This window comes from Myotis myotis, unplaced genomic scaffold (assembly GCF_014108235.1).
Source record: "Myotis myotis isolate mMyoMyo1 unplaced genomic scaffold, mMyoMyo1.p scaffold_m19_p_14, whole genome shotgun sequence".
Lineage (NCBI taxonomy): Eukaryota > Metazoa > Chordata > Mammalia > Chiroptera > Vespertilionidae > Myotis > Myotis myotis.
The window spans coordinates 36,445,282-36,472,895 of NW_023416318.1; the positions used below are offsets into that span (position 1 = coordinate 36,445,282).

Consider the following 27,614-nt stretch of genomic DNA (forward strand, 5'->3'; position numbering starts at 1 on the left):
GAAGCTTCTTGGGAGCAAGGCTCAAGTCTTTTGTACTTCGCATTTGGATCCCAGCTCTGCCACTTAGAAGTGATGTGACCTTGGCAAAGGTCACTAAAACTTGGTAACAATGGATGAATAATATTACCTGCCTGAAGAGTAAATGAGAAACGCCACATGAAGGCCTTAGCACAGTGCCTGACATGAAGTATGTGATTAATAAACATGAACTAGTATTATTATTATTTTTGTTGTTGTCACCATTTTCTGGTGCTGTCAGAATCTCTCATATTCTACCTGCAGGTAAACACTACATAATTAATTGTCATCTTGAAAAAAGGTATTGATGGTACCTTTATTATTATTATTTTTAATCTTTATTGTTGAGATGTCCCTCTTTCTCCCCTCATTGCCCCCCTTCACCTGGTTCCCACCCCACCCCAGGCCTTCACCACCCTATTGTCTGTGTCCATAGGTAATGAAATATATGCATATAAGATTTGTTTAATCACTTCCTGCCCCCTCCCTCTTCCCTCTGAGAATCATCAGTCTATTCCATTTCCATTCCTCTGATTCTATTTTATTCACCAGTTTATTCTATTCATTAGATTTCTTATTCATTTATTTTTATTTTTAGATTCAATTGTTGATTGTGTTTGTTGCCATTTTGTTATTTTTTTTCTTTTTTTTTCCTTCCTCTTCCTTCTTAAAGAATACCCTTTAACATTTCATATAATACTGGTGTGGTGGTGATGTACTTCTTTAGCATTTTCTTGTCTGTGAAGCTCTTTATCTGACCTTCAATTCTAAATGATAGCTTTGCTGGGTAGAGTAATCTTAGTTGTAGGTCCCTGCTAGTCATTACTTTGAATATTTCTTGCCACTCCCTCTGGCCTGCGTAGCTCCTGTTGAGAAATCAGCTGACAGTCGTATGGGCATTCCCTTGTAGGTAACTAACTTCTTTTCTTTTGCTGCTTTTAAGATTCTCTCTTTGTCTTTTGCCCTTGGCATTTTAATTATGATGTGTTTTGGTGTGGTTCTCTTTGGATTCCTCTTATTTGGGACTCTGTGCTTCCTGGACTTGTAAGTCTATTTCTTTCACCAGGTAGGGGAAGTTTTCTGTCATTATTTCTTTAAGTAGGTTTTCAATATCTTGCTCTCTCTCTTCTTCTGGCACTTGAAGTTGTCCCAGAGGCTCCTTATACTATCTTCATATTTTAGGATTCTTATTTCTTTTTGCTCTTCTGGTTGAGTGTTTTTTGCTTTCTCATATTTCAAATCATTGATTTGATTCTCAGAATTCTCTACTCTACTGTTGAATCCCTCTACATTATTCTTTATTTCAGTCAGTGTCTGCTTAATTTCTGACTGGTCTTTTCCATTTCTTTTTTTTTTTCCATTCTCAATAAGATCCTTAAAAGTCTCACTAAGTCTCTTGGAGGTTTCTAGAAGATTCTTGAGTAACCTTATAACTGTGGTTTTGAACTCTATATCCAATAGTTTATTTTCTTCCATTTCTTTCATTTGTGACATGTTTCTTTGTCTCTACATTTTTGCTGCTTCCCTGTGTTTGTTTCTATGTATTGGGTAGAGCTGCTATGTCTCCTTGAGTTGGTAGAGTGGCCTTGTGTATTAGGTGTCCTATAGGGCCCAGTAGCAGCCTCCCCAGTCACCTGAGCTGGGCCCTCTAGGTGCATCCCTTTGTGGGCAGTGAGCATAGTCTTATTGTAGTTGAGACTTGATTGCTGTTGGTGTCACTGGGAGGAATTGACCTGCAGGCCAATTGGCTATGAGAACCAGCTGAGACTACAATGGGAGAGCTGCTGAGCAGGAGACACCCCTGTGGAGCAGGACTTGCTTCAGTGGAGCTTTGGTGCTCACTGAGTCTGCCCCTTGAGTGTGTCGCTTATGGATGTGTAGAGTTGTACTCTGGTATGGTCTGACACTGACCACTGGGTACACTGGGTCTCCAGGGTCTCCAGGAAGGTGCATGGGTTTACATCTATGCACAAAGGGCCATCCAGCAGGAGCTACAGAGAGATCTGAAGATTCCTCTTTGTGTCGGGTTTGGAAGTGCCCAGACGAGACCCAGCTGTGAAGGCAGGCTGGTGCTGGTGCTGGGTCTTGGGCCTTTTATTGATAGGTTTGGGACTCGGACCCAGCTGCAGCTTGTTTAGCCTAAGTAAGGACAGGCCATTCATATGTAAAAACCACTGCACACAGCTTGGGTGAGGTGGTAAATTGGATGAGGCAGGTTCTTAGGGAATCACCAGGGCGGGGCAAACAGAAATGACTGCCAGTCAGCCCTACAAGCAGGGAGTTCCCAGCATATGATCCCTGCAAGCACCTCCATCTGGGAGAAAGCTGCCCCCGAGTTCCTGCCCCGATGCCAGACAATCCTGTTCCTCGTGGTATGTGTCTGTGTCTCCCAGAGCCTCACCCTTTTGTTTCTTTGTTTGAAGCCATTGAACCAGGAAGCCTGGAGCTCAGAGGAAGCGGAACTTGTAAGTTCAGTTCATGCACCGGCCTTTTAAGAGGAACAGCTGGGTCTCCAGCAGCCTCTGTGTCACTGAGCCCCAAACTGCACTGGTTTTTACAGCCGTAGTTATGGAGACTTCTCTTCCCAGCTCTGGAATCCTGGCTGGAGGTCTGGTGTGGGGCTGAGACCCCTTGCTCCTCTGGGGGGCCTCTGCAGAGAGACTCTCCCTCCCAGTTAAAAAAGCAGCCCACGTGGGTGCCGGACCAGCCCATTCCACGCCTCCGCACCTCCTACCGTCTCAGTGTGCTTTCTTCTTTACTTCTCTAGTTGTAGGAGTTCCATTCAGCCAGCTTTCTGGCGGTTCTGGATGATGGTTGTTCTGTATTTTAGTTGTAATTTTGATGTGGTTGTGGGAGGCGGCAAGTACAGGCATTTACCTACGCTGCCATCTTGGTTCCTCCGATGGTACATTTATTATTAGTCTTCAGGTACAATTGTGGTGCCTCTCATTTGCGTGGCTCTTGGCAAAGTCATTTGTGCCTCACCACAATCTCATGAGTTAGGTTTTACTGAATCATTGGGACCAGTGATGTGAAAAACCAGGTGCAAAAGTTGAGACCCAAGTGTGCTGGAAATCAAAACCCCAAATGAGCAAGAAATACAAACATCACCCATATAACCTGTGGCTGAAGGTGATGTTCCTCCAAACAGGCACCCAGTGAGCTCAGCTGAGGAGAAAGCATTTCCTGTCATCTGCCCACAGCCCTTCTATGTGTAGTAAGTCAGGCAGCCTTGGCCAAGTATGGTGACCAGCCGAGGTGGCCACACCTGCTCCTGGCATTACTGTAGGTGGGGGACCATATCCAGGTTTTCACTGTGGTGAGCAGTGCCCTCTCTACAGTCCCTTGGGGATGACCTGTACAGACCAGAAATTGCTAGTGAGCAGCCGGGCTTCACACAACCTGCAGGGCAGTGGTGTTTCTCCATGGGAGAGAAGTGGTTTGTTTAGAGGAAACAGATGGTGCCATCCTGGCTAAGGTCCTCATTAGAACTCCCAGCAGCCAGCAGGCATATCAGTGCCTTTTTATTTTATTTATTTAAATTTTATCTTTATTGTTGAAAGTATTACAGATGTCCCCCACCCCCATTACTCCCTTCCTCCCCACTCCCACACTATTGTCTGTGTCCATGGGTTATGCATCTGTGCACATAAGTTCTTGGTTTCTCTTCTCCTTCCACACCTTCCTTCTGAGATTCATTAGTCTCTTGCATGCTTTTATGTCTCTAGATCTATTTTGTTCATCAGTTTATATTGCTCATTAGATTCCACATTTAAGTGAGATCATGTGATACTTATCTTTCTCTGATTGGCTTATTACACTTAGCATAATAACCTCCAGGCCCCTGGCATGTTGTCTCAAAGGGTAAGAGTTCCTTCTTTTTTACAGCTGCATAGTATTCATTGGTGTAAATGTACCACAGCTTTTTTATCCACTTATCTGCTGATGGGCACTTAGGTTGTTTTTAGATATTATCTCAGAGCCTTTTTAGATTGCTGGCTATGGTCAACTCAAAGAGAATATACCTAGAAATATAGTTACTGAGAAATGCGTGGGGTTTGGTGAAGAAACCAAACTTTATTGAGGGATGTAAAAGATTTGAGTAAAGGGGGAGATGTATTATGTTTCTGGATGAGAGTCTTGGTCTGTCAACACAGTCCCTCCGGGAGGTGTTGTGGTAGATCAGAGGCGTGGCCACTGGCAGCTGCAGCTGGAACACCTGGGCCCCCTGAGAGACCGTAGGCCAGAGCATCACTGAGGCCAGGACCACAGCTCTGCTCTGAGAGCCTTTGCTGAGCAATTGTCCAGCAAGAGATGCAGGAGGAGGCTGGCTGCAGATTCCCCACAGATGAGAGCCTCGGCCCAGCCTTCTGGTGACAGGGAAGGTCTGGGGGAACCAACGGAGGAAGAATAATGATACCTGAGGGGACTTGCACCTCGAAGCACGAGGGACTTGGGAAACCTGAGGCTCAGGGAAGCCAGCAGTGAAGTAAGACGGAAACCACTTGCCTTGCCAGGAACTTACTAACACGCCGTGGGCTCGGCCAGCCTGTTATGCAGATAGAATGGAAGAGAAAATGCTTCCACTGCTCCTTCCACAGCCAAACCACAGACCCTGGCAACTCCTCGCCTCGGAGGCAACAAAGACACATTCCCAGGGTTTGGCTCCTTCCTTCTGAATTCTATACCTTAAGCTAAAGAAGTCAGTCACGCGAGGCTGGCCTGCTGGGAAGTGCATCCGTGGTCTCTGCAGAGATCTCCCCGCCCTTCTCTCAGATCTCTCCTCCCATGTGCCCCCACGCACCAGTTCTGGGAATGCCCATTAATGACATGACTGATAGATTCTTCTGTTTTGCTTCCAGGAATATTTGTTTGTTTGTTTGAAGCCATTGAACCAGGAGAAAAAAATTACTTTTTCCCACTTTGGAGACACCTTGTGGACAATCCATTGAGAATTCCGTAACATACAGTTAACAACCATTTTGAAGGCCAACACATTGTCGGGCCTTGGACCAGGCTTTGGAGATGAAAATAAAGAAGATGGGAGTTTTCTTTTATTATTCATCAGACCGAAGGGTGTGGTCATCAAACCTGGTCCAAGGGAAGAATAACTGGATTGGACTCCTGCCTCTGACAGGTGATGGCAGAACAGTCGCCTATGGTCGCTGCGTCTCAGGTTCCTAACCTGTACCCTTAGTGATGGGCATGGATGATCTCGCTGGGCCATCCAGCTCTAACGCTGGACGTTGGCGAGTCTGTGAGCACAGGCAGAATCACGAGTAACTGGAAGAATCTTGCTCCCGTGTTCTCAGAAGAGCCTGGCCAGGTGACTTCCCTTTTATTATTATTATTATTATTATTATTATTATTATTATGTAACAGTTGATATATGCAAAGGAATGTGAGTATCACACGAGTAATGATGAAGCATGACAACATAATCACAACAGCCCTGCATACTAACATTCTGAATGTTATTTCTAGGAACCCCTTGTTTCAAAGAATAAGTTAGCTCATGTGTATTCAACCTCAAACAACATGCTATTTATTTTTGCTTGCTTTATAAAAATGGCATTATGCTCTACCTAGTCTTCTTTTCACTTGCTTTTTTCACTCAATATTATGTTTCTAAGATTGGTCCGTGTGGCATGTAGTAAAACTACATAAAGTTTTACTGTGTGAGTATGAGTAAATAATTGTTTGTGTATTCCCTGGCCATTCGGACAGGGGTTATTTCCAGTTGTTATTACAATGTTACTATGAATGTTCCTACACACAAATGCTATGCGAATGTTTCTCTGAGGTTTCTACTTAGAAGTAGAATCACATGAATCTTGGGCAGGTGTGCAAGAGTTTCTCTTGGGTAGAATTGCTAGGCTAAAACGTATGTGAACATTCAACCTCTTTTTTCTCAAGTGATTGTACCAATTTAGACTCCTCTCAACAGCGTAGAAAAATGCCACTTGATTCACACCCTCCCCAAGACTTTGACAGTGTCAGGCTTCTTAATTTTTGCCAGTCCAGTGGGTGAAAAGTAGTATCTCATTGGTGTCTTAATTAGTGTCTCTCCGATTACTAATGAGGTTGTGTGTTCGTTCCTGTATTTCTGGGCAGTTCATGCTTCCTGCTCTGTGAGTTGCCTGTTCCTATCTTTTACTCATTTTTTTTTTCTATGGGACTGTTTGGTTTTGTATTTTCTTATTTATTGGACTTTGAAGACTTAAAAATAAATCCTCTTTATGTATTTTTTATTGATTACACATATTGTAAATATCTTCTCCTGGTGTGTGGCTTTCCGGTCATTTTCATCATGGGATCTACTGTTAGAAGTTCTTAATTTGAATGCAGCCAGATTTATTATTTCTTTCTTTCCTAGTTTATACATTTGTGTTCTGTTTAAGAAAGCTTTGCCACCCTGGGGTCCTAAAGATATGCTTGGGCAGTGTCTTAAAAAATTTTAGATTTTTACCTGTTACATCTATGTCTTAAATCCACTAGGGTCTGATTTTCTCTATGGTGTAAAGCAGGATCTAATTACAATTTTTTTCCATATGAATTACCAATTGCACTACATTTGTTGAGGAATTTTTTTCCTTGTGATCTATAATGCCTTATCCTATATAAAAAAGAGCTAATAGGCTAATTAGACCAAACAGCAGGACGACCATCTGGCTGACCTTCCGGATGACCGTCTGGATGGCCTTCTGGACAAAGCCGGGGCTGCAAGGGCCGGCCGGGGTTGCAAAGGCCAATCCCCTTGCACAAATTTTGTGCATCGTGCCTCTAGTCTATTATATTGCAAGGACCCACACCCCCTTCTCTCTCTGTCTCTGTTTCTGGTTCTTTAGTCTTCTCCACTGGGCAATTTGTCTATTTCTATGTGGGTACAACACTGTTTTCATTACTTTGTAGTAAGTCTTACTATTCCTCTTCAGGGGTGCCTTGTTTATTCTTATGTCTTTGCTCCTCCATATAAATTTGAGAATTATTGGCCAAGTTCCTCAACAATTCTATTTGGCTTTCTATTGGAATTAGATCCATTTGGGGAGGAGTGACATATGTATGATATTTCCAAAAGATTATATTATGGTCCTTGAGTCGCTGATGGTCTAGTGGTGAAGATAGACAGATCACTATAATACCATGTGGTAAATATTACATAAGCATGAACCACCAAGGAGGAGTTGGGAGGGAGTTAGAGAAGGTAATGTGTCAAAAGGTTCTTAGTAAACAAAGATTCAGGATCCTGGTTCTGGATGGAGAGCGAAAGTGAGAGGGAGGAAGTGCAGAAAATGCAGCGTTCCACCCAGTTGGTTTGGGGGACACAGGTCTGATGTTAAGGTTTCCAGTGGCTACCACCAATAGCCACAATGACAGCTTTAGATAATAACTGCAGGGGATGTTGAATACAGGCGAATGATCGGCATGGAGAGGGCGTTGGGTAGGGAAGGCTCCTTTCCTTGGGTAGGGAAGATGCTGAGGTGTGAGCCAGGTTTTGAAGGGTGTTGGAGCCCTGTATTCCAGACAGAAAGAGCCACCCCAGCAAAATACATAGGAAGAGAATAAAGAAGTTCCCTGGGGTGCAGGGGTCCTTCTGGATAAGCTTAAGGTAGGGCAGGCAGAGGACTGAAGTCTTTCCTACCAGTCTTTAGAGTTCACCACAAAAGGGAGCGTTGACTCTGTCCAGGGAGAACATGACCCGATGAGAGTGGTGTTCGGAGGAAATCGTCCTGGCATCATGCGGCTGCAGTTTTCCTCTTTGCAAATTATAATTCATCACGGCATTTAGGAAAACGCTGTCACGCATGTCTCTCCTGATGTGGTTCGCATCTGGCTCAGCCATTGCCACACAGAATATTTAGGAAATCTGTGTAGCATTAGTATCTAACAACAGTTGCTATCCACACAGTGAAGCAACCCACAAACTTAGAAATGGCACATACCCCTCTGGAGTAATTTAGTCCAAGTTCCCTATGTGACAGGAAACCCCACCTTGTAGCATCTGCTGGTCTGGACAGCAGCATGAGCACTGAGGACCAGGGAGATTGAAATTCATCTTAGGACTATATTTAAACTGAGTGACTCTTACTTTCAGTTTTCTTTTCTTGCATATATAAAGTGTGGAGAGTTCAAAAAGGGCTCTAGAAAGCATTCTGCATAAAATATTTAGAGCAGAATTAGCAGGGTTTGTTTTTCTTTTTTAAAGAAAGTTATAATTTTGTGACACATGGCCATCGTGATCAGTTAAAATATTTAGATTTAGAATTTAGGCTTGAATTTTGGCTGAACTCGTTTTTCCTTCGCTGTGTTTTGCAGGGCTAAGGAGCTCCTTCAGCTCTTAGAAGAAACAAGGGTCAGAGCTCTTTGTTGTTCAATGACAGAGCCTGCAGAACGTAGAAACACCAAGTGCCACAGGGGCTGAGCGTTTGGGGGCAGAGAAATACTAGTAGATGAGGGAACACGCACTTTCTCAGCCCAAGATGTGCTCCTCCTTTGCAAAACTGTAGACATTCTCTCCTTGACCCCAGTTAGTTGTAATCCATGTGCAATCCATCCTCTGGGACAGCTGTTATCAGGCTATGGTGGGGAAACCATGTCCTTGTTTAACTTTTGGTGGAGAAGAGGAAAGGGCAAGGTTTTATGGCTTTGACCGCCATGCATTCACATAATATAACCCAAGTGGCTGTTTCCTTTGAGGCCTTTCCTAATGGGCTCTTGTGAAGCAAGTTGAATTTGGGGAGTGATAAGATGAACCACAGACCCATCTTCCCTGGTTCACCCCTGGGAGGAGAATTTCATTTTCAAATGAAAGAATTCCTGGAACAGAGAGTCCTGGTGAGACTAGGTTTTGGAATTCTTTCATGTCGAGGTGGACTGTCTATATTGAGCTGTTCACTGTGATCCTAGATGGTTTATTGCCTCTGTAGGGAAGTGAAAGTAAAATCTAGAAGAGCTACAGAAAGTGTAGAGTTTTGTGGTCATTTTTCTTAAGGAAAGTCATCCATTTACTTAACAAATACTTTCATGTGCTAACTGCTGTGCTTGTTGCTGGGAGTAGTAGGGGATATACTGACAAACACGATAAGTCATGGCCCATGAATCATTGATGTGACATATGGCAGAGTAGCAATTCTCAAAGTGTGTACTAAAGGATGCCACCATAAAAAGGGAATGGACTGACTATTCTCGGGGGGGGGGGGGGGAAGGGTGGGGGGTGCGGGAAGAGACTGTACAAAAATCGTACACCTATGGATGAGAACAGTGGGGAGGGGGGTAAGGGCAGAAGGTGGGGTGGGAACTGGGTGGAGGGGAGCCATGGGGGAAAAAAGAGGAACAACTGTAATAATCTGAACCATAATGATTTAATAATAAAAAAAAGAGTATTGCTAGCCCACAGAATGAAAAAAAAAAAATAAAGGATGCCACCAATTTCATGAAATTCTCTTGCCTTCACCCAAACAAACGAAGTAGAAAGGAGGATTTTTTTCTCAAATAAGTTTGGGAAAGAATGTATACTCTGTTTTGGAGACACGCATAGACATTATAGAATAATAAAGTCTGTGATATATTCTGTTATAAACAATTATGCCATTCTTTGTTCAATCCAGCATTTATCGAAAGCATTTAGCCGTGAAAATCTAGCTACTAATATCTCGAGGACTAGTTTTCTGTGAAACACTTTGGAAAATCCTGTGGTGGAGGCAACTCAGTGGAAATTAACAAGCGTCAAAAAGCCTTTCATTTATACACTAGATACATTGTTGGATTCGGTTGGCTAAGATTTTGTTGGAGATCTATGTTCATAAACAATATTTGTCTAAGTTTTCCTTTATTGTAATGTTCTTAATCTGGTTTGTTATTAAGGTAATACTGGCTTCATAGAATAAGTTAAAACATGTTCTCTCTGCTTCTATTTTTTGGAAGAGCTTGTAGGGAGATGGTAATTCTTCCTTACTGTTTGGTAGAATTCATCATTGAAACCATATGGACCTGATGAATTCTATTTTTTGAAAGTTATTAACCACTGATTAAACTTCTTTTATAGATATAAGCCTAGTCTGATGTTCTGTATTTTCTGTGTGTGAGTTTTGGAAGTTTGTGTCTTTCAAAGAAAGGAACCGTTTCAACTAAGTTATCAATGACCAACTTGAAAATGGAGAAAGTGTGTGTCCTGAAAGCCTAAAATATTTACTATCTGGAATTTTGGAGCATTTGCTACCCTTGCTCTAGAACAGTGGTTCTCAACCTTCCTAATGCCGTGACCCTTTAACACAGTTCCTCATGTTGTGGTGACCCCCAATTTCATTGTTACAAATTGAACATAATTAAAGCATAGTGATTAATCACAAAACAATATGTAATTATATATGTGTTTTCCGATTGTCTTAGGCGACCCCTGTAAAAGGGTCGTCCCACAGGTTGAGAACCGCTGCTCTAGAAGATTTTTCAGATGAGTGTGATCACATGGATTCAGTGTCAATGTCTATGTTTATGAGCATGAAGTCAAATGGAGATTTCAAACATAGGTTCTTGGGAGTTTGAAAGTGGAAAAGTGGACAGTGAGTTGAGTAATCACGTGGGAAATGTGGGAACAGATCACGCAGCATGCATTAGAACCTGACCTGAGGCAGAGTGACCATCTTCCTGCCGGGGTCCCACAGTGTGGGTGTCCTGTCTGTGGCTGCACTGCAGCTCGGTAACAACTGCAGTGGTCATGGCAATGAAAATGTTTCCTATCTCTAATTTCTGTCCCAGGAACACTGGAATTAGATACCCATTTCATGCTGCTTTCAGTCATATCACAATGCTAATCTACCTTCAACTGAAGAGAATCACCTTTACATAATCGGCAGGTGACACCGTATTAAAATCGTCATTGAAGAAGTGCTTGCAGGCAGAGTTTTAGTTACGTATGAGATATCAATACCCTAAGCCAGCAAATAAAGCTGTGCCTTAGTGATACCATTTTCTACAGGATGCCTTTGTGTGCTCCGAGCAGGAAGTGTGGACTGTCCCTCTCAGGAGTCCCTCCACCTTACTGGCCCACGAATCCCTGAGTGTTCTTTACTCTTTTGCCTGCTCCTGTCTTGGGGCCATGAGTGATACCTGGATGAGCTCTACTAGCAACTCCCCGACCCCCAAACCAAGAGACTTATTCTAGACTCCCCTTCCCTCCTATTGAGATTGTTGTTGGCATGCTTCCTTGCCTGAGGACCTCTGCTAAAACTCATATTACACAGAATCTTCAGTCCATAAACACGGATATTTTCTCAATGCTTTAGATCTTCTTTAACTCTCTCAACAATGTTTTGTAGTTTTTAGAATGTAAGTTCCCCCACTGTACTCGTGACATGCAGGCAACCCATCCACATTAGAGTTCCCCAAGCACATGGTCTTTACTCCCACGCTGTCTAAGAGAGCACAGACCATCACTTAGTCCCAGTGTTCTCTATTTTGCACAGAGGAAGTGCTTTTTGTGTCCTCGAGATAAGAGCAGCAGCAGGATCCTTTTCATTTCATTAACAGCCGTGTTGCACAAAGCAGATGCTGGCTCCTCATCCCCAGGCTGCTCTGGAGTCCTTCATTTTGACAGGACAGTGAGTCCTCATTCACATCCACAGCCTTTCCCTGGAGGAGCCACCTCTGCAGGAGTCTCCAGCCAGGAGGGGCAGCTGACCCTGGCTTTTACAATCCCACACGGTTCTGCACGTACAGTCCTGCCTGCTGAGCAGGGCTGGGTCAACAGAGGGCAGGGCTGGACTCCATGGCACGCAGACCCACAGATGTGCAATCAAGTTCAAACCACAAAGCCTCTTAGGAAATGTGTGTGGGGTTCGCAGGGTCAGCCAGAGGCACAACCAGAGCTTTTGTCTTGGGTCTCCAGCCAAGCCTCCGCCTTCCTCTGGCCCGTCCACTCGGATCTTTGGTTCCCCAGGGGCTTGTCCCTGAGCTCCAGACCTCAGCCCCTGAAGCCCATTCTGACCCCACCTGAGCTCTCCTCCCTGAGATAGGCCCCCAGAGAGGACTTTGCCTTGTTTCCTTCTAAGCATTCAAAACCAATGAAACAAATGGAACAGACTTTGATAAAATATCGAGTGGTTTTGTGTAAAGGATAAAGGGAAAAGATATATTCCAGCCCACTGAGAGCACTGGTCCTGGCTCCTCATTGCCAAACGGCACTTATTGAGGTGAACCCTGTGGATTGTTGGGAACTAGATCTTAAAGAGGGCAGGGCGAACTCCATGCAGGTCGTACAAAAAACACCCACTCTGGTGCCAGCCTAGCCTAGTGCCTGTGAGACCTTAGGCAAGTGAAGGTGAGTTAAGTTAACCTCCTGAGCTACCAGTTCCTGATTCATAAAACAGGAAAATACCTACCTCACCTGTCTTCCACTGGGGTTGTATGAACTAACATATGGACAGTGCAGGCACATGGTAAAGGCTCAGTAAATATTAGTTTTCTTTCCTTTTCATGAAGGAGGCCCTGAGGATGACAGAACTCTAACTCAGGTTCAGGCACAGGCAGAAATGGAGACAGATATTGAAGGGGTTCCCACAAAGTGCAGGAGCCCAGGGCCTGGTGGAGGATGCAGACAAGCACAGAGGCAATTAGAGACGGGGTAGCGGGACCATAATAAGATCAGATGAGATGCGTGTGAGATCGTGGTAGGGGCAGCTACTCTTGGGCGTGCAGGGAAGGGGAGGTTCCTGGAGGTAGTTCTCTATAAGCCTAGGTCAGAAGATGAACAGGAATGACCTGGGAAAAGTGTGTGGGATAGTATTCTGGACAGAGGAAACAAGTAAATGTGAAGACCTGGAAGCAAGAAGTCCTTGTGCATTAATGGACCGTTGGAAATAAAAACAATAATAACAAATACATTGGTTATGGACCTACCATGTGCTACACACCCTATGAAACACTGCCTATGCATTGTCTCATTAGTCCTCACAACTCTGGGCAATGCACGGCTAGTGGTGCAGCTGAGAAAACTGAGACACCATCACGAAGGGATCTTTGTGAGATCACAGGGCTGGCAGGTGGTGGGACAGGTTTTGATCAAGACCCTTTGGGTACCAGAGCCAGTGCTCATTCCTAACCACTGGACAGAGCTGCCCTAGTAACTGGCTGTGGCTGAGAAGAGCTCTCTTAGATGTCGGGGAAGCTATTGCGTTAGGCAAGCCTGTTAAGCAACATTTAGATGAGCAAAACAGATCCACACAGCCACTCTCACTCCATCTTCTCCCCGTACTCGACCATCAGGCTGGCAGATGCCCCTTAGGTCAGTCACTTCCATGCGTAACTGAACAACAGCTCTCAAGAGCACTTCCTGTTCAAGATGTGTTGGTGGAGGAGGCAGGCCTCAGAGGATGAGCAATGCACAGCTCCAGGGGGCTCCAGGCACACAGGCAACCATGCGAATGGTGTCCTACAGGGTTCTGCAAAGGTAGCCTTGTGAAATTCAGATGATAAAATATGCTAGGATTTATTGAGAAACTGAGTTTTGGCTGGGTTTTGGAGCTTTTCTGGGAGTTTTGTGAAAACATCTCGCTTACAATAGAGTTTGGCCCAATTCAAGGTATAATAATGGAGTTAGAAGCACAAGGGCTGGGGAGATGCTGGAGAGAGATAGTTGTCAAAACTCAAGTAAAAATATTTTAAGTCTTCAAATAAGAAATACATTTGGAAGACAGAAAACAATTGATCTAGAAGAGGTCCATCTGTCCTGAATCTTTTACTGTTAAGTTTTCTGCCATTACCTGAAGAAAAACCCATTATGAACACATGAAAAGATGCTCAACATCACCAGCCATCATGGAAATTTAAATCAGAGCACAATGAGATACTACTTTGCACCCACCGGGATGGCTATAATCAAAAAGGCAAATAATAAGTGTTGGCAAGGATGTGGAGATTGGTACCCTCATCCACCGCTGGTGGGCTGGTGGGAATGGGAAATGATTCAGTCATTTCAGAAAACAGGCTGGCAGTTCCTCAGAAGGTTAAACACAGAGTTACCATAGGACCCAGCAGTTCTACATCTAGGCATATATCCAAGAGAAATAAAAATACACATCCACCAAACACAAAAACAAAAACTTGTACATGTTTTTACTGTTCAATCAAGTTTATAGCAGCATTATGCATAACAGCCAAAACGTGGGAACAGTTCAAGTATCCTTGAACTGATGAAGGATAAACAAAATGTGTATAAGAAGAACTGAAGCCCTAGCTGGTTTGGCTCAGTGGATAGAGCGTCGGCCTGTGGACTGAAGGGTCCCAGGTTCGATTCCAGTCAAGGGCATGTACCTTAGTTGCAGGCACATCCTTAGTAGGGGGTGTGCAGGAGGCAGCTGATCGCTGTTTCTCTCTCATCGATGTTTCTAACTCTCTCTATACCTCTCCCTTCCTCTCTGTAAAAAAATCAATAAAATATATTTTAAAAAAAAAGAAGAACTGAAGTAGTGATGGACCTTGAAAACATGCTACGGGATACAAGCTAGTTGCAAAGAAACATGTATTGTATGATACCATTTATATGAAACCTCCCTAAGAAGCAAGTCTATGCAGAAAGAAAGTGGATTGGTGGTTGCCTGAGGCTGCGTGTGGGTTTGCAGAAATGGGGAGTGGCTCTAATGAGTACAGGGCTTCTTTTTAGGGTGACGAAAACATTCTAACATTGACTGTGGTGATAGTTGTAGAAGTGTGAATATGCTAACACCATCACGATGCACACTTTCAATGGGAGAATTACATGATATGTGAATCAGATCTCAGTAAAGTTCTTTTAAAAAACAACCACTTTGAGTAGTAACCCCCACACCTCAATGGTAGGTGTCATGGACTTATCAGCACATGTTTCTCTCCATTCTACTGGACTGGTGGACTAAGGGAGTCATATTTACGGGATGAGGATGCTGGACACAGTGAAACCATGAACCTTCCCCAAGCTCGTATAGCTTTGCAGAAGGTCCAGGAGGCACCCAGATCTCCTAGCAACCAGTTCCAGATAGTAGACAGCCCCGTGGTTTGCAAGCTGTAGTCTATGGAGCCTTCGCAGGGGGCCCCGTGGGTGGGACGTGGGTGGGGGTGAGCATGAGAAGTAGAGTTGCTGATCAGATGAGCTCTGGTCTTCTATTGGGGTTGAATTAAAGCACATATTAGACTCATGAATATGCTTTCTTTGAAAAAAAAAAAGGGGGGTTGTTTCTCTGTCAAAATTCATTGTCCTTAGACCTAGGGTTCTCGGATTGTAGAGACAGTGAACAGAACACTTTCCTCAACCTCAGCACCCAGAGTGCTGATGTATCCTTAGGAAACTGTCCACATTTCAAACAGAAATAACTCGGGCTGCCAAGCTCTTGTTGCTTCCGTGTTGATTCTTTGCTGAGGAATGCTCTTGCAAGGTATCTGTTTACAACACTGATCACCAATGAACAAGTGAAAAATATTGCCCTGGGCGAAAATATATTCTGTTGCTAGAAAACAATACTGCCGAAGTGCTTATGAAATGATCAGAAGACACTCTCACTTAATACTAATGTTGTGCCAGATGTCCTTGTCCCCAGAAATGCCCCCGCCTTCATCTAAGACCGTCTTTAGAAGCAAAAGTTGTTTCCCAACATAATCGAGGTTTGTTCTCAATTTGTCTTGACAAGGAATGACATACATTTACCGGACAAAGGAGTTCCATTTGCATTCCCTGTGTGTAATTTGCATGGACAGGAAGCTGTACGTATCTTAAAGTGGTTTTGCCGGCTGGCCTTGGAGGGGCCTGTTCGTTAAGGACCATGGTTCGCTGGTTTCTTGTGTGTCTTCCAAGGGCCAGCAGGCTGCTTGCCCGCCGTTGGTATGAGGCCTGGTGAACAAAAGCCCAGGAGCCTGTGTTGAAGGATGATGTGACCTTCGACCTCCACTAGCAAGGCCTGGAGGGAAAGAGGCAAAGTCAGGCTCCCGTAATGTTTAGTGACAGATCTTGTTAGGGTTAAAAAAACAGCTCTGGCATCCAGCTGGGACTTCATCTGGGGAAGTGCTCAGAGGCCTTCAGCGACAGCCACCGGGCCCCATGCACAGCTGCACCAGGTGCCCACGGGGGGCTCTGTCTGAGCGGCTCCTGCCTGGACCCCCACCTGTGTCAGTTGAGTCAATGGGAAGATTCATTCATTTCTTCCCGTTGCCACCAGGGTGTCTCCTCCCCCCTGATGCTCCAGTGAGGTTCTGACAGTGGCAAGGCCCTGATCCCGGGTTTTCTTTGATAAAAATAATCATCAAGGAAGTGACCTGGGCTTAGTGATCGTATAAAAGGGATGCCATAGAGCTCTCTGGTCCCTTCTACCATGTGACGTTACAGAGAGCAGACAGCTGTCTGTCACCCAGGAAGTGGTTTCTCACCAGAACCTAACCATACTGGCACCGTGATCTTACAGTCTCCAGATCTGTGAGAAATAAACTTTGCTTGTTTATAAGCCACCCAGTCTATGGTATTTTTGCTCTGAGCTGACTAAGACAACACCTTACATAAAAGTAGGGAGCGTGTAGTCAGGTGTGATTCATGTTTAGCTGACAGGCTGAGTGGAGTGGAGATGAAAACCTAGGCACTGAAATATACAGACAAACTTCAGATAGAATCCTGCTGCAAACAGAGGGCCTCCATGATCTCCACCTCTGAATCATTCCCTCCTCGTATCATGTGTGGTTTTGGCACATCTGAAGAAAAACGCATGGCCCATTTTGTTTATGCCAATAAAGAAAGAAAGAGACACGTATGCCCTGGCATCTCTAGGTTGAGCAGCGTGGTTCTCACTAGTCTTTGCAGCAGTTTGGCGTGTTACTGAGGCGTGAATTGGAGCAGCCCAGGACCTGGTGTCTGCTCCCTGAATAAAACTCCAGTCAAAGTGGAGAGTATGATGAGAACTGAGGGTGTGTGCAGGGACGTATGATGGTGGAGGGGGTGTGATGTGGGAGACAGCCTGTATGAGCATGTCCATTTTCCAGTATTGGGGATTCCTGAAGGTTTGGACATATATTCTCACATATCAAGGGACTGCTATCAAAAAGTGTGACACATTAAAAAATACTTTTTATTCTGAGACAATTGTAGATTCCCAATGCTCCTGCTTTCTCTCTCTATCCTATTACTAGATGCCCGATGCATGAAATTCGTGCAAGGGGCTTGGCCCACGCAGCCGAGGTTTCATTCGGAAGGACATCCGGAAGGACGTCCAGAAGGTCATTTGGCTGTCCGGTCTAATTAGCATATTACGCTTTTATTATTATAGATGTCCAGAGTTTCTTTTTCTTTTTTTTTAATTTCTTTTTTTTAATATATTTTTTATTGATTAAGATATTACATATGTGTCCTTATCCCCACGTTACCCTCTACCCCCCCACCCCCCACTCATGCCCTCACCCCCCCCCCCCCCGTTGTCCGTGTCCATTGGTTAGGCCTATATGCTTGCGTATAAGTCCTTTGGTTGATCTTTCCCCCTTACTCCCACCCTCCCCTACCTTCCCTCCAAGGCCCAACAGTCCAATCAATGCCTCTCTATCAGTTTATGTTGTTCATTATATTCCACAAATGAGTGAGATCATGTGGTATTTATCCGCTCTCCAGTTCCATCCATGCTGTGACAGATGGTAAGAGTTCCTTTTTCTTCTTCCTCTTCTTAAAGAATACCTTTCAGCATTTCATATAATGCTGGTTTGGTGGTGATGAACTCCTTTAGCTTTTTCTTATCTGTGAAGCTCTTTATCTGACCTTCTATTCTGAATGATAGCTTTGCTGGATAAAGTAATCTTGGTTGTAGGTTCTTGGCATTCATCACTTTGAATATTTCTTGCCACTCTCTTCTGGCTTGCATGGTTTCTGTTGAGATATCAGCTGACAGTCGTATGGGTACTCCCTTGTAGGTAACTGACTGTCTTTCTCTTGCTGCTTTTAAGATTCTCTCTTTGTCTTTTGCTCTTGGCATTTTAATTATGATGTGTCTTGGTGTGGTCCTCTTTGGGTTCCTTTTGTTTGGGGTTCTCTGCGCTTCCTGGACTTGTAAGTCTATTTCTTTGACCAAGTAGGGGAAGTTTTCTGTCATTATTTCTTCAAATAGGTTTTCAATATCTTGCCCTCTCTCTTCTTCTGGTACCCCTATAATTCTGATGTTGGTATGCTTGAAGCTGTCCCAGAGGCTCCTTACACTATCTTCATATTTTTGGAATCTTTTTTCTTTTTTGGTTGAGCCTTTTTTGTTTCTTCGTATTTCAAATCTTTGACTTGATTCTTGGGATCCTCTTGTCTGCTGTTGGATCTCTGTATATTATTCTTTATTTCAGTCAGTGTATGCTTAATTTCTAGTTGGTCCTTTTTCATATCCTCGAGAATCTCACTAGATTTATCGAGGGTCTCACTAAATTTATCGGCGGTTTCCATAAAATTCTTGAAAAACCTTATAAACATGGCCTTGAACTCTATATCCAGTCGTTTGCTTTCCTCCATTTCTGCCATTTGTGACCTGTTTCTTTGTCTCCGCATTTTTTATGCTTCCCTGTGTTGGTAGAGTGGTTTTGTGTGCTAGGTGTCCTGTAGGGCCCAGTGGGTCAGCCTCCCCAGTTACCTGAGGTGGACACTCTTGGTGTACCCCCTTGTGGGCTTTTTGCACAGTCTTATTGTAGTTATGCCTTGATTGTTGTAGGATCACTGGGAGGGATTGACCTCCAGGCCAATTGGCAGTGAGAATCAGCTGTGTCTGCAGTGGGAGAACTTCTGTGCTGAAGACACCCTTCTGGGGCAAGACTTGCTTCAGTGGGGTTTTGGTGCTCACTGAGTCTGCACCCTGAGTGTGTCCCTTATGGATCTGAGGAGTTGCAATCCGGATGGTCCCCCTCTGACAACTGGGTACACTGGCTTTTGGATCTAAGGAGGTGCTAATTTAGCCTCTGCCTGAGGTTACACAGCAGGAGCTACGAAGCGAACTGAAGATTCCCCTTCCTTTTTTGGAGTTTGGAGGTACCCTGATGAGGCCCAGCTGTGAAGCAATGCAAGCTGTTGTGGGGCCTTGGGCCTTCTCTTGGAAGTTCTGGGTCTGTCTGGCCCAGCTGCATTTAGGTAATTTTCAGGTTGCAAAGGGCTGGGGCATTCATATGCAAAAGCCTCTGCCTCAGCCTGGGTGGGGCAGGGGCGGCGTCTCAGGGAATCAAAGGGTGGAGCAAGCAGCTATGGCGGATTCTCAGCCCTGCCCTAAGGGGCCGTGTGTCTCAGTGACCCGGTAATTGCTGCAAGCACCTCTGAGGGAAAGCTGACCTCAAGTTCCGAGTTCTGCCCGCTGCCAGACAGTCCAGTTTCTCCCCGTATGAGTCCTGGGTCCCCAGAGACTTCCCGCAACCGGAATTCAGAGCAGTCGGGAGCTTGTGACTCCCTCCCAATTCAAAAAGACAGCCGCGTCCTCAGGTGCCAGCCCCTTTCTGCTCACACGAGCCTCCGTACCTCTGCACTTTACTTCTGCAGCTCCTCTGGCTCTCAGCGTGCTTTTCTTTCCTTCTAGTTGTAGAATTTCCACTCAGCCAGCCTTCCTGTAGTTCTGGATGATGTCCGTTTTGTCTTTATGTTGTTTTTTTGGAAGTTGTTGTGGGAGGCAGCAATTTCCTGGTGTTTATCTATGCCGCCATCTTAGTTTCTCCCAGAGTTTCTTTATCCCCAGCAGCTTTTCCTGCTGCGAGGCCACCATCCTTCCAGGCCCAATTAAGCACTATTTTCTCTGTAACATTTTCCATGGTCGCCTCTCATAGCACCACCTGCACCCCCTCTTTTTAATGCTATCTTGGGTTAAAATGATCTGTGTATGATTTGTTCCCAATTCTAGATCATAAGATTCTGGTGGGTAGGAGCTCTTGTCTTATTCATCTTTGTATCTCTCCACAGGGCTTTACACTGGGCCTTCCACATAATTAGGTCTCAACATTCATTTATTTATTATTAATAAGAAATTAGTAAGTAGGTAATAATAAATAGAATTTATTAAATATTGTGGTAAGCTCTAAACATGATTGTCTCAAATATTATGGAGTTGTGAGGATTAAATGAGATATTGCAAATAAAGGCCTGGAGACATAGTGGCACTCAGTAAGTAATAGCAATTATTAGTATTGTAGCTATTATTATTCTGAGTTAACAGGTGAGAAAACTAAAGCAGGTAGAGATTAAGTCACTTGCTTGGTGTTTTATAGCCAGATGGAGTTGGAACTTGAGCCCAAGTGTCTGCCCATTTTGCCTATTTTCCTTCATTTAGCATAATGATTTTGAGGTTCAGCCATGTTGTTGTGTATATTGATAGTTCATCCCTTTAATTGATGAATAGTATGCCATTGTATGGATATGCTACAATTTACTAATCCACTCACCTGTTGATGGTCATTTGAATTGTTTCCAATTTTTGGCTAGTACAAATAAAGCGCCTGAGGACATTCATGTACAATCTTTGTGTGGACATATATTTTGTTTCTTTTGACTTGAATAAAATGGCTGGGTTGTATGGTTGGTGTATATTTAACTTTTAAGAAACTGCTAAATTGTTTTGGGGTTTTGTACCATTTTTTATGCCTATCATCATTGCATAAAAGTTCCAGTCTCTCTACATAATTGCAAACACTTGGTATGTTCATTCTTTTTAATCTTAGCCAACTTAATGGGTGTGTAGTAGTAGCTCATTGTGGTTTTAGGTGGTATTGTCATACCTATGTCAGAACAATAACTAATGACGTTCAACATCTTTTTATGTATTTATTGGCCATTCATAGCGCTTCTTTGTTGAAGTCTGCTTATATTACTTTGAAGTCTAGGAGTTCTCTATATATTTTGGATGCAAGTCCTTTATAAGATAAATATATTAACAAATATTTTCTACCAGTATTTTATGTTTTTTCTCTCCTTATTGATGTTTTTCAAAGAGCAAAAGTTTTAAATGTTGGTAAAGTTTAATTATCAATGTTTTTGCATTTATGGATAATGCTTTTGGTGTTATATCTAAGAAATCTTTGCCTGCCCTAAGGTCTCAAATGATTTTTCTGTGTGTTTTTCTAGAAGTTTTGCACTGTTTCACATGAAGCAGTAGGATACATTTTCAATGGTTTTTTGTGTGTGATAGTAAGGATTGATATTTACTTTTTAATATGGGTACTTAGTTGATTGAATATTTATTGAAAAGACTTTCCTTTCCCCATTGAATTGCTTTGTCAAAAATCAGTTGATTTATTTCCTAACTCTATTCTGTTCCAATGATCTATATCTATATCCTTAAGCAACACCAAGGTGTCTGAATTTACTATATAGCTTTATAGTAAGTATTGAAATGAAGCAGAAGTCCTTAAACTATGTTCTTTTAAAAAATTGTTTTGGCTATTCTAGGTTCTTTGAATTTCCACGTAAATCATAGAATTAGCTTGTTAATTTCTACAAAAATGCTTGTGAGAATTTTGATTGGGTTTGTGTTGGATCTTGGGAAGAATTTGGGCAGCATTGCCATTTTAACTGTTTAGAGTTTTCTAATCCCTTAACATGCTATATCTCTCCACTTACTTAGATAAGAGAAATTGGGGTAGGAGACAAAGTATTTGGACATTAATGTTAAACCATTGTGAGTATCACAATTATTGTTCAACTGTTGTTGTAAAAAAGTTAGAAAATTTTCCTCCTCTTCTTTCTTCTCCTTTTTGTTTGTTTGTTTTGGATCGTTTTTTATCAAAAGCAAATTTATCACAGACTCAGATTTTAATTCATATTCTATCTTTGTCTTTGTTCAAATTTTTATATTGATTTAGTTTCTAAATATCTACTATATTTAGAAATATGTTGAGAAATGAACCATGATAACACATTGTCCAATATAGGAACATAAAACTGTAACTAGTATAGTGAACAATATCCATATTAAGGTCTGATATTACACTATTTTAATTGGATTGCCATGAGAAACAAATGAGCTAAAGCATGTGAGAAATCACTCTAAAACTTCAAAGTGCTGTTAATAATGTTTTTATTTAAAAGAGGTTCCCAAATAACCTTTTTGCCTTATTAATTGATGTGAGTTATTTTTTTTTATTTTAAAAAAAATCCTCACCCAAGGATATTTTTCTGTTGATTTTAGAGAGAGTGGAAGAGAGAGAGGAAAAGATAGAAATATGGATGTGAGAAAAACACATCCATTGATTGTTTTTCATGCGCCATAGGGCATAGGCTGGAGAGGAGCCTGTAACCAAGGTACATGCCTTTGACCAGAATCAAACCTGAGACCCTTTGGTCCGCAGGCTGAGGCTCCACTGAACCAAATCGGCTAGGGCTTGATATAAATCATATTTTAAGGTGAAAAGCCAGTGAAAAAAATCAACAAATAACCTGTGGCAGAGACAGCTAGCTGATCATCAATAATTCATGCTTCCTTTCCACAATGCAGAGTACTGTTGGGATGTGGCTACTCAGCCAGAAATGACATTTCCTAGTCTCTCTGCATCTAGTGGGGCTGTGTGACTAGCTCTCGTTAGTAGAAAGTGAGCTGGGTGACTGTCACTTTCAGGCTAAGGTGGTTGCGTGTCCCATGTGCTTTGGAACCCTTCATGGTGACTTTGGGAGTCCCATGTTGAAGAGGTGACATCCTAAGAATGAAATGAGCCTGAATCCTCAAGTCACCACTTGAGAAGAGGACTACTACTCCACCAGGGAATCCACCTTGAACTTTGTGTAAGGCAAAATAAAATTTTAATGTTTACTGAGATTTTACCGTTTATTAAAGCAGATAGTCTATTCACATAAGTAACCATTCTTTGTATTTCTTTTTAATGAGAGGGTCTTTGAACAAAAGAAATAGGATGGGTCTGTTTACCCTGTAAGAAAGAGAAATAGACTAAAGTTAAATGTTTGGCCTATAACCTTAAAGTAATCCAAATCCAGTGAACCATATAAACTTTCTTGGACTTTATTCCAAAGAATGAAAAAAAAAAAAAGTAAGGTTATTATCTAACAGATCTGGGCTTGGATTCTGGCTCTTCAAAATTCTTGCTGTGTCCCAATTTCTTTGAGCATTTACCAGTGGCTCTTATTTTAGATCTATTAGTTCTCCTCCAAACGTATCATTATTCTTAGCCCATAAACTGAGCTGGTCCTGGGTCCATATTGTTGAATATCTCTACCTTTCATACACAAGTACCTCAAACTTAAATGACTAATACTAAACTTAACTACCTTAACCAAATGTGCCTTTGTCTTGACTTCCATATTTCCATTAATTGTGCTGAGGACACTACTATTACAATTGGATAACCTTGACTTTAAATATTTCAGTGAAAGGATAGACTAATATATGTTGATGGTTACTTGGGCATAGGTTTTTGCTCTCTGTAATATATGTAGATACATTAAATGAACAATTTTAATAGTGATTAAATTCTTACTTGTAAATAAATAGCTCTTACTTTTATTACTTTTACTTAGAAGATATACAGTAGACAGTATACCCTTGGCATGTGTGGATTTAACATTTGTGACTTTGATTCTTCACATGAGGTTCTGAAAACACACAACAAAGTACAATTTTCCAGGAATTTGAGTCTTGAATTATATGAAGTTGTGGGTGAGTCCAGCTGACTACCTAGAATTTACCTTAAATCTGTCTTCAGGTTCTCTCCTCATTAGTGTGCATTCAATACTTCTTATGAAGTAATAAAAAAATTTTTTTTTTAATGAAAATGGCCTAGAAAAGACAACCAACTTTTAGTGTTGGTGATGGAGGTGAAATGAAAAAAAAAAAGTCTAAGAAAGTAATGGTTCTTATTAATAAAATAGGAATTCAATATAAATTAAAGAATGGAATATTAACTTTGTGATAATTTCAAACTAGGTGAACAAGTCTACCATGTATTCTATAGAGAAACAAGAAGAGTTGATTCATTAAACTGATTCATCAACTGCTTAAGTAAGAGTTTCTTTTATGAGATAAATTATTGATACATTTTATAAATCAATTTAGTTTTAATATATAGAGAACATATATAAATCTTGGCCACATCTAAACTCACAGGAATACACTTTTCCTAAACAGGTTTATCAAGCCCATTTCCCTAAAGAGGTGGGTCCTCCATAAAATGAATCCTAGAATCAGTTGATTTAGATTTTCTCTACCTTGTTCCTCTTAAATTATCAGTGCTTGGTGCATTGGTGAATGATTGTAGACCACTCCATTGATATATACTGAAATAGGAAGACTGCAATTTTCTAGATGTTTTAGGTAAAATATCCTGCTCTTGAGGTCAGAAGAGAGTAAGTTATATATATATTTTTAAAACCTTGATTTCTTAAAAAAATAATCTACCAAGATCAATCTCATTTGGGTAACCTCTAACTTGTCACTTCAACTTTGTCTTTACAGGCACAATATATAAGCATTTATCAGTGCAAGAAAACATTTTTAGTTGAGTGGATTGTATTTTCTTCAGAAATTTTCCTGTGGTGTTCTTTGTTTTGGTCTCCTTTGTAGAATCTGGTTGATTAGATCAACATCATATTCCTCATATTTTTTAAACAGTCTGGTATACTTTAAATATTTTAAAAAGTGGTGTGGTATCCAGCCTCCAAGATGGCTTTCAAAGATTCTTGTCTCTTAGTATTCACACGCATGGGGGGTCCCCTCCTGTACTAAATAAGCTGACCTCTGTAAGCACTGGAATACTGTTTATGTGATGGTATATTGCCGGGTCCAACCCCAGCGGGCCCAGGGGTTCCCAAAGGTGTAGATGGAGTCGGTGAAGAAGGAAGGACACAGAGACAGTGTTCAGTTGATCAGCAGCCTAGCCAGGATCTCCAGCCAGGATCTCCAGCCAAGTTCTGGTCTGGATCTCCAGAGAGGTTCTGCTTAGGATCTCCAGCCAGGTTCTGTGTCCATGTTCTCTTGCTAGGTTCTCCAGCCAGGTTCTGTAGCCATGTTCCCTCACTAGGTTCTCCAGCCAGGTTCTGTCCAGGTTCTCCAGCCAGGTTCAGTCACCAGGTTCTAGTTAGGTTCTCTTGCCAATTTCTGTAGTCAGGTTCAGTCCAGGATCTTTTGCCATGTTCTCTCCAGCGAAGTTCTTCTGTCTGTAGGTTCTGTGTAGGTTCTGTCTTCTTAGTTCTGTGTTCTAAGCTCTGTATTCTAAGTTCTGTGTTCTTACATCTGTATTTATACCAGTTGATTCCAATCCTATCAATCTCTATTCCAAAGGTTAGGGCATTTCTTATCTCCATTCCAGGGAGTAAAGATTATGTAGCTTAAGCATGATTGTTCGTAGTTAAAGTGATTAATTACCCGCCTGGTACTTAGTTAAGAGGTTTTATTCCCTCCCTAACTTCAGGGGAAAATCCCTACCTGGGGAAACAACCTTTCTCAGACACCTTGGTTAAAACACATAGTGCCAAGAAGGTGAGCAAACATATTAAGAACAGTATGCCAACAGTATGCCAGGTCCCTTGAAACAGCAAGCATGGACCGGCTCCCGGCAGTATATGACTTCTGAGTTTAGATCATAAAAGAAGTTGTGGTTTTCATCTTTCTCTCTCTTGGATTATCACTCTGGGGGAAGCTAGCTGCCATGTTGTAAGGCCACTCAAGCAGCTCTGCAGAAAGGCCCATGGGGCAAGGAACTGAGGCCTCCTGGATACAACTAGCACTCATTTGCCAGACATGTGAGTGAGCCACCTTGGAAGCGAATCCTCTAGCCCCAGACAAGCCTTCACATGATATCACAGCTCTGGTCAACATCTTGACTCTATTATGAGGTTGTCCAGGGAAACTATGTGAGATAATAAAAGCTCATTGTTGTTTAAGCCACTATGTTTTGTGATAATTTGTCAACAAGCTCTGGATAACTAGTATAATTAGTACTAGTTACGCAGTACTAGTTAGTACCACTAGCGGTGGTAAGCGGGCGGTTGTTACATCTGGCTTTGCTGGAGAAAGAGCTAAGACAAGCAGCAGGAGGTGCATTCTCATCCTGGTTTGTAGTGTGAGCTGGGGCAGGGCATCTGTAATGGTGATCTCTTTGCAGAGTCCCAGGCACTAAATGAAAGTCAAGAGAACTCCAGGGTTTCTTTTGTGAATGTCTCTGTCTTAGAAAACGTCACACAAAGCAAACAGAAATTTGGTTTCATTTCTCCATTGTTTCATGGATGTATTTTGATGTGGCAAAACCCCTTCCTTTGTGCCACGCATCAGCATTGAATGATTGAGGTGCAAATTCTTGTGAAACTTTCATTTAATTACACACGAAGCTCCATAGAATTTCACCCACAGAACAGTAGGGTTGTTTTGTCAAGTGTTCAAGACCTAAATTTGCCGCTGGCTCACCCCCAGCGCAGTCATGCGATTAGTCACGCAAGTTGTCACAACCCCCCTTTGCCATAAAGGAATCATAGCTGATGGCCCCATCATGCGCATTTCCTAAAACATGTCTCTGAAAACTAAACTCACACATGCATGTCGGTTTGGACTTAGTTTTCATGTTTGTTTTGCCCAAAGCGTGGACCATGCCAGACAAGATGGAGACACCTTCACGGCCTGTTAGTCACATCTCACCAAAGCTTCTCAACGGGCTGTCAGACAAGAAAGGAGCCTCCTGTAGCCACCTTAATCAGCATCCGCCATCTGTGAGGTCATCGGGATGTTTCCCTTTGCAGCTCTCATTAGTTGAGCGTTTTCCACAGGCAAGTCCTTATCTTTTGTACCTTTGGCTGCCCCATCCTGGGAAAGCCTTTCTGCAGAATGACACTTTCCCTGTGGGTCAACCGCAGTAATGAGCCACCAGTTGAGGCGCCCTTTGCACTCAGGGGCAGTATATGTTGATATTAACCTTTCGTGTTGTGAGATGTCGCTTTTACCCTTGGCTTCTGCCATCTATGTCTCATTATTCCTAATAGGCTGTGGCAATTAGGGTCCTGGGGCTGCTGATCACAGCCATTTGGAACAGGGAAGGGGCGCTCGGGGAAAACAGTTGCTTTTCTTTACATGAACAATGTGACGCATAGCTCAGCCCAAATCTGCCAACAGCGAGGCATGGTGGACCTCCAAACACGGATGGGAAACTCCTCAGTGAGGCCTCTCACATGTCCTCCCCTCGCAGTGGCTACTGGCTATTTTCAAACCCCTTTAGTGCAGAATTGGAGGTGCTTGGCAGATGTGTCAGTGTGTTCAGGGTGCTGGATTTGGCCTAATAAGGTATTCATTATTAAACAGGATTATTTGGGAAAGAAATGAGTGCGTTCAAAGAGAGCTTTTCTTTCTTTCTTTCTTTCTTTCTTTCTTTCTTTCTTTCTTTCTTTCTTTCTTTCTTTCTTTCTTCTTTCTTTCTTTCTTTCTTTCTTTCTTTCTTTCTTTCTTTCTTTCTTTTCTTCTTTCTTTCAAAGATATTTGGCTGGAGAAAGAAAAGGACGCTGACAAGCAGCCGTCTTGAGTGGTTCCTGGGCCCTTTGAGGAAGGTCCCTCAGACTGGGATTGGGACATCTTGAATCCTGATGGACCTCTGTGGTTGTTAGTTCAGTGGGCTTTCCATGGCTGTAGGTTAGTTAAGAAGCTGTTCACTCAAGGTTAGAACAA

General features: G+C 42.6%; 1 long non-coding RNA gene across 1 annotated transcript; it reads left to right on the top strand.

Moving 5' to 3' along the window:
- LOC118669090 lies at positions 1-26,778 on the top strand. Its single transcript, XR_004971878.1, has 3 exons — positions 1-187; positions 4,881-5,344; positions 26,541-26,778. It is a non-coding gene; the product is annotated as an uncharacterized LOC118669090 (long non-coding RNA).
- The last annotated feature ends 836 nt before the right edge of the window (positions 26,779-27,614 follow it).